This window comes from Quercus lobata, chromosome 12 (genome assembly GCF_001633185.2).
Source record: "Quercus lobata isolate SW786 chromosome 12, ValleyOak3.0 Primary Assembly, whole genome shotgun sequence".
NCBI lineage: Eukaryota > Viridiplantae > Streptophyta > Magnoliopsida > Fagales > Fagaceae > Quercus > Quercus lobata.
This window is the reverse complement of record NC_044915.1, coordinates 34,106,479-34,114,667: the sequence shown is the minus strand read 5'-3', so window position 1 is coordinate 34,114,667 and position 8,189 is coordinate 34,106,479. Positions and strand designations below refer to the sequence as shown.

The following is an 8,189-nucleotide window of genomic DNA, read 5'->3' as shown; positions in this document are numbered from 1 at the left end:
TCACGTTCTTATCATGACATAACAAAATAGCAAAACATCACATTGGATCCTAACGTCGTGTATAATGGTAATTACCTTTGTGATTTCCAAATTGTGCGAATTTAAATGAATTGAATTGTTTGTTTGTGTGTTGGTTTGTCATGTGCTAAGTCCCACATTAGATGTTTAGTACTTGGATCTTAGGCTGTTTGGTATTAGTTTCAGCTTTTAGCTTTTAGTTTTTATGTACAGTTTTTTTAATTTTTTTTTTTTTTTTTTTGCATTTTTTTTACTTTTTCAAATTTTTTCAAGGTACAAGTATACTTTAACATACTTTCAGTAAAAAGCTAAATAAGTTATTTCTAAACAAACATGAAGTCTCAATTGCAATTTTTTTTAATGGGGTTTCAATTGTAACTTATAGTCATTTTGGGTTTGCAAATGTGGCTAATGTTTTTTTCTTTTGCTAAATATAAATGTGGCTAATGTTTTTCCCGGGTTGTAACAACCATTGTATTCATTGGTAACCTAATATTTTTTTATCTAGTATTTGTTTATTATCTATATTTCTTCTACAGTCACATTAGATAGTTATAATGTTGTTGAGGTACAATTTTTCTCACATTCCACATGTCCAAATTTCATTTACCCACTCACCAAAAATACCTAAATAAGCTTCTTAAATTATTTTGGCTCCCATAAATATTTCTCAAATCATTAGCAAAATTGGACCACAAATTAAACCATTCCCATAAAGCCCAAAATTCTTGTTGGCAAAATCCGGAAAGTCCAACAAACACATCCAAGCCTATGCCCAAAAAAAACCATAGCAATATTCTTCAAAGCTCAAGATAATCATTTGGTAATCCATCAAAGCCGAGAGTAAACGCTTGACAAACATCTATAGAGTCTAAACACTCAGACAATATTTATCAAAGTTCAGGGTTTTGAATTTGTGTTCGTTTGATTGGGACATTGATGATAGAGTCCATAACAATATACAACACGTCTTCGATTTACGTTCCAGTATTCCAAGAAGCTTAGACAAAACAGTAGTACAGTTCCACTGTCCCACGAGTCTTTGCATTGCCTTTTTTACACAAAGGTACAGTGCTCCTACTTTTTTCTGACAACGCGCAATAGAAAATTAGAACACTACTGGCCCTACTTTTTAGCTTTTATTCTAACTTCGAAAAAAAAAAACCTATTTCGTTTGATTGGGACAGTGATGATAGAGTCCATAACAGTATACAACACGTCTTCGATTTACGTTCCAGGAAATATCCAAGAAGATTAGACAAAACAGTAGTACAGTTCTTCCACTGTCCCACGAGTCTTTGCATTGCCTTTTTTACACAAAGGTACAGTGCTCCTACTTTTTTCTGACAACGCGCAATAGAAAATTAGAACACCACTGGCCCTACTTTTTAGCTTTTATTCTAACTTCGAAAAAAAAAAAAAAAACCTATTTCGTTTTTCGTTTTTGAGTTTTGACTGAGGATTAGCAACGTCCAATGCTAATGAAAAATTAAGAACAGTGTGTGAATTTGGCATTCTGTTAACTTATTTGCTAAAATTTGAGAAAAAAACTCCGAAGAAAAAAAAAAGTTTTGTTTTTAAAAAATGACAATTATATGCTGACAATGTATTATTAATGTAAGATTTACCGCGTAGACTAAATAAATATGTACAACATTTTACACATTTGCATAAAAATATATAATGTTATACACATTTATTTTAGAAATAATGTAAATTTTACATTAATAGAATGATAATACAATATTGTAAACTAAGAATTTTTCTTTTAAAAATATTTATTTATTTGCTAAAAAATAGATTTAAGCAAATAAAATAGCAAAGGGTGAAAAGAAAATATCCAAAAACTAATGTGAGAAATTCTACAATGATTTGTTCTAAGGTTTCAGTCTATCACAACCTCACATGTTAAATAAAAATTAATTAGAATAATATAATATTATACCATAATTTACCACAACAAAAAATAAGGGTTTTGACTTTCTCAAAAAAAAAAAGTGTTGTGACATTTTTTTTTGGATCCCTAATGTTCTCTTTTTTAATAATATAATATGACGGTATAATGTAACATCACAGCTGCTAATTGCATAGTATCAAAAAACGTATAATGGGTTAGATTAGCAGATAAACTAAATTAAAGATATATAGCTTTGTGGGTTTTTTATTTTTTGAGAATAAAAAGTTTTGTGAGTTATAACATGTTAACATACAACTAATACTGTGGAGCCCAAAATCTGAGGTCCCAGCCCACTTTACATTCAGGGCCCAAAGCCCAGGCCGAGGACGTATGATGAAAGCCCCACCAAGGCCCAAAGATGTGGCCGAGGATGATCTCACGCTCAACACCTCACAAAACGTCTGAAGAAAATGACAAACTCAATACAGGGGCAGGACAAGGGAGAAAACTACCAACATCACAGTATAGAGCCCCACATCTGACAGGCCCATACTTCAGACCATGCTGTTTAATCTTTCCCAACCACCCCCAATCACTCGGATGTACGGATGGATAGGACAAGTCTATACCTCAAAAAGCAAAACTTACACGTGGACACGAGGGGGGAAGTAAACACTAGTATAAAAGGGAAAAAAAGTTGAGAGAGAGGGGGGGGATAGAAAGATCCTACAAAAAAGAAGAATGGGAAGAATGTGATGCTCCTTGGACTAAGTCCGAGGAGTCAAACCCTTCAAGCTACATCGATGTAAGGCTTAGCTATTCAGGCCAAACCTACCTTTGTATGAGCTCCCATAAAATCAGGACCAGACTGTTGCCCGGCGACCAAGGGCAAGCCTTTAAAGCCCACTCTCTACAAATTATATTGTTCGGGCCCATTACATATGAACCCAATGTCATTCTTGGGTCGTTAAAAATCGTGTCCCTACAAATACATTTTTACCTTTAAAAAAAACACATTTTTAAATAAAGTAAATAGAATGTAATTCATATATATTATAAATATCATTAATATCAACACTTTTTTGTTTCAATTTTTTGCTAGGAAATTAGTTTTGGAACCTTAGCAAGTAGTTGCAAGAAAATTCGCTCCGAGTAAGGAAACAAACTTATTGGAAATCACATTGCAATGCCTGAGCAAAATGGTTATTAAATTTTAGAAAAATTCTCTAAATTACGTGGGACAAACTCTTAATTAGAAAGGTTATAATTTTGTTTTATTGATAAAAGAGTGAAGGTAAATACTAATGAATGTACCTTAACAATCCATTTAAAGGATGTTTTTATGGAAAAAGAAAAAAATAATTAATATCTTGACACATTTTTTCATTTTTTATAAAAATAGTGTCAGAACTTTTTAAAAATAAATTATTAACTAATATTTTAAGAACACTCGTTAACATAATTCACGAGGGGATTGAAATGCTTTGAATGTGTTCTTTTGATTGGAAAATTGATAAAAGACTAAACTGGAATTAGAGACAGGGATCCAATCAGTGTGTTACGAAATGAAAAAGCAGTAGGAAAGGGATTAAATGCTTTGAAAAAGAGGCTTTCATTCATGTATGAAAGTAAAGAAAGTTGTCCCCTGCCTTTTCATTTTTCAGAGAAAGTAAAGAGTAAAGACTACGGAGTTGAAATGAAGACAAAAACAATAATAATGTTAACATAATTCACGAGGGAATTGAAATGCTTTGAATATGTTCTTTTGACAATAATAATATGTCAGCTTAATTTTCTTACTTTTATTCTGACAACGCGCAATGCAATGTACTAACCCAACGTCCTATTTCCATCAATCTCAAAAAATCTTCCTCCCTAGTCCCTACAATTTTATTTTCCTTTATGGGTTTCTTCCATTTGAGGATGGAAATTTGATTTTTTTTTTTTTTCTTTCAATGTTTTACGCGTCATTGTTTTTAGGCTGTACACTTTTTTAGTCATGCTATATCAAACTAGTTTCAAGTAATCTTATTCTTGTACAAGTTTTTCTTTTGTTAGCAGCTCCTCAAATGATGATCGGTTCTCATTTTAGCTATTTCATGGCGTTTATTTATTTATATTTTAAAAATAAACATAGACATGAAAGAAAAGGTGAGGTTGTAACACAAAAGTGCACAATAAACCTAAAGCTTCACTCAAATGTCATAGAATTTAGATGTGTATATGCAATTATGCGTATCCAACAGCTAAAGTGAAACTTTTTTTTGGAAAATACTAATGAATATCTTTAGTGTATTGATTAATAATCCATTTAAAAAAAGTTTTTATGGGAAAAAAAAAGTAATTAATATTTTGACAGTTTTTTTCGTTTTTCATAAAAGTGGTATCAAAATTTACCTAAAATGGATTGTTAACCAATGCCCTTAAGACACTTGTTAGCGTGACCTAACTTTTTTTTTCTTTAGTTAAAAAACAAATGTGCATTCCCAATAGTTCAAGCAACGCTACTGTTTCTTTTTCATTAGCTTAAAAAATATATATAAAAAACAAATGTGCACACCCAACATCTCAAGTAACACTATTTTTTGGAGGCGGTACATGGTAGCAGATAGCTTCCAAGTATGTAATCTTTTGTGTCATTATATGAATTAAAAGAACTAAAAAAAAAAATGTCGTCAACCGGAAAATGCCCACTAAATATTCATATCATTAGTATATATGATCTTAACAACTGCACAACAAATTATTTTTTTTGATAGGAACTACACAACAATTGATCTTTGATGGGAGCAATAAAATGATGAAAATCATTCACATTTACTCTTCAAACTCTTTGCCTCAGCATCTAGACCGTGAGGTGCATCCTAAAGCACCTACTGATCTTGTCAATGACTTCATTGTTCTTGCATCTGCAACTCGGAAAGCTTGTTCACGGTTATAGTTTGGCTTTACCCCACCAGCAATTGTTTCAATGAATCTAGCTCTATTTTCAAATACATCATTCACTTAGTAGAATTTCCATGACCCTCTTTCACCATTTCTCCACGTTACCTGTTAATATTAATATTATGTATTGTGTATGTGTTAGTACTGGTAAAATGCATTTTTTATTACTTAAAAGATAATAGAGGTATTGAAATTTTACCTCTGTATTCCCTGATTTTGGTGCAATGAAGAGGTTGGCTTGACTCTTGACGCTAGGATTCATGCTCCCCCCTATAGCATATTGCATCCATCCCTGGTAAAGGTTGTTCACCACATGTGCATATCCAAATCGAATCCTGAAAAGTTTATTTGTGTGCATTAAATAGCTGATTTAATATATTATCGTAGCAACTTCATAAATTTATGATTGATAATCATTGGTTTATGCCTACAAGTCCTTGAATGTGGTGGATCAATTACCTTGGCATCCTGTGGTTGCAATTAGGTCCAAAATGATTGTACATAACTGTGACCTTCATGTTCTTGTCACGCAAGTACCCATCATCATGTCCAAGAAGCATGACCTTGTCCTGATTTTTGAACTAGTTGTTGGAGATAGTGATATCTGTAGAACCCCGAGTTACATCAAGTAGACCATCCTCACTCTCATAAAGTGTATTATGGTCAAGCCAGACCTTTGATGCAGTAACCAATCTGATTGCATCTCCATCAACTTGACTTAATGAAACTATCTTTGAGTTTGGACCCATTACTATGCTAGGTGGTTGGGATCGGCAATGGTGGACTCGAAGACCATGAATGATTATGTTGTTTTGCTGTTGATATATAAGGTACATTTTAGTACTTGATCAACTCCAAAAAAAATAAAAAAAATAAAAAATAAAAAATCTAATTGTAACGAGCAATGTTAGGGAAAAAACCATCACAATTAGTGCAACGTCATTTTTATGTAAAATCATCAATGATATTGCTTTTATTACGTGTCAATCTCTAGCAATTATCAATCGCATTCATTTTTAAGCCAGTGATCTTTGTTTTCTTAGCAAGACTAATATTAGGAGTGGAGAGCAAAACAATGACAAGAACCAAAGCAAAGTGCCAAAGGATGGCAATGTTGATGCCTTTCAAACAGGGCCGGCTCAAGGCCTAGGCCTAAGGCCCCACCAAAAAACAAAAAATTTCTTAGGAAAAAAGACCCCACTTTCCATAGTTAAAGGTCCAAATTTTTATAAAACTATATATATTTTCTAAAGGTTGTACATTTTTTTTTTATTAGTGATGTTAAGGATACTACAAATTTTACTATTGGCTTACAAATTGTTGTGTTATTAATCACAAAAAAGTGATATAAACATTCATTAGTTAAATTGATGAAGTTTATTAATGAGAGACAACGTCACATTATATTTTGAACATTTTATAGTGCTTTTAATTAGCATATTTTTCTTTTTCATTTCTATTAAGACTCTCAAATTATGAGACTAATAGAACTTTAACTCAATTGAAATTCTAAAATATTTCAAAAAAATGTTGCAAATGTGTTAAATCATCAATTACAGATTAATCTCTCTTGATAGTTTGAGACTTTGATTTTTGTAAACTAATATCCTACAAAGCCACACACCAAATAATATCTATCTCTCTCTCTTAAAATCAAAATATAAAATTAAAAATTAGATTACAACTTTATTTAACTATGCATCGTCTTATATCCAAAATAAAGTATCATTTTCAATCGCAATATATTTTTATTTCTTTTTATTAATATTTATAATTCAACTATAATATTCAATTCTCTATATGAAATTAACATTAGTCTAGTTGGTATTATTTATGTATTTAATGTATCAAATTAACCTTAATTTGATTAGTATTAAATAATTTTGTTTAATTAATATTTACATATTAAAGGTCCCGCATAAATTTTCGCCTTAGGCCCCAAATTATGTTAGACCGCCCCTGCTTTCAAAGCCATATTCATGTGCATGTACTAACTCAAACTCATACAGAAAATGAGATAGGTTGTACTGATTTGCAAATAATTAGAGTGGAGAGGGATATATATATATATAGGTGGAATGGTTAGTAATGTATATGAGTTTGTTTTGGTGATTTTAAAGTGGATGCTGAGGAGTGTAGGACACAAAAGAAGTTATTAATAGGTATTGGTTTTGCTTCCTCACCCCAGTTTGAAATAGTTAAGTAGCTATAATTGTGTAGTAGCCAAAATGACAGAGAAAGTGAGTGTTTGTGTCATTGCTGGGATATAAGATTTTAAACTTTCACATATAAATTAAGATAGTAGTTACAATTGGCTTCTCTCAAGTAAGGGCTTTTGTCCTAAGAGATACAATGGATGTAAACTACCTATAATAAGAACGAGTTGTTACACTATCGTAAATTCTAATTTACGCATTTAATATATATATATATATATATTTATATATTTTTAAATGTGATTAGAGTGTGTGACACACATAATATCTTTTGATTTGAAGGTGTCAACTAATCTAATTGGTTCAATCTCTCAGTATCAAATAATTAAGCTATTATAATTATCATAACTATTTGTCTAGTTCTATTTTGTAATATATTATAAATTAATTTTATAGCATATAAGAAAACTCATCGATCTCTCTAACTGTAAAATAAAATTTTCTATTTTTATTTTTAAAATCACTGTGCAAGTTGACAAAAACTTGTCACAATCTCACTTCTACTTATAGAGCATTGTTATACATTTAATTTGTTGCATAATCTGTCTTAGCAACTTTTAAGTTCTCTGGCCTCAAAAATTTCATCAAGCCACTTCAAATTCAACTTCAATTTTTACTTAGCCTCGGCTTCTTTCGCAATAACTTATCTGCTGGTATTTAAGATAAGTGAATTTGGTGTTCTGGAGTTTGGGAGAACTGTAGGAATGCAAGCAAGCAGATCAAATGACTTCAAGTAAGTCTTCAACCCATAATCTCTAGTTATATCCCCATGGTTGGTAATGATTACTAGAAGGGTTTGAAACAGCATTTAATACTAGCATCAAACGCTAAATCAATTCTAATGGAATCCAAGTTTGAGATGTATATTTTTTAATAAATTTATATTAGAATAAATGATACTCTTTTAACTATTATATATTTTTACTATATAAATTACATATAGATAAATAAGAGACTTTATTTGATATCAATTTGTCGGGATGACTACAAAATTGAAGATTTAATAACAAAGTTAGTAATTCATCCTTGAATAAAAAAAGATAATAAAATACTCAAGAAAAAAAAAAAAAAAAAAAAAAAAAGAACCAAAATTTCTTTTTGACCGAGTGACA

General features: G+C 30.9%; 1 pseudogene; it reads right to left on the bottom strand.

Moving 5' to 3' along the window:
- Positions 1-4,753: 4,753 nt before the first annotated feature.
- Positions 4,754-5,697, bottom strand: LOC115970574 (annotated as a pseudogene).
- Between the last annotated feature and the right edge of the window lie 2,492 nt (positions 5,698-8,189).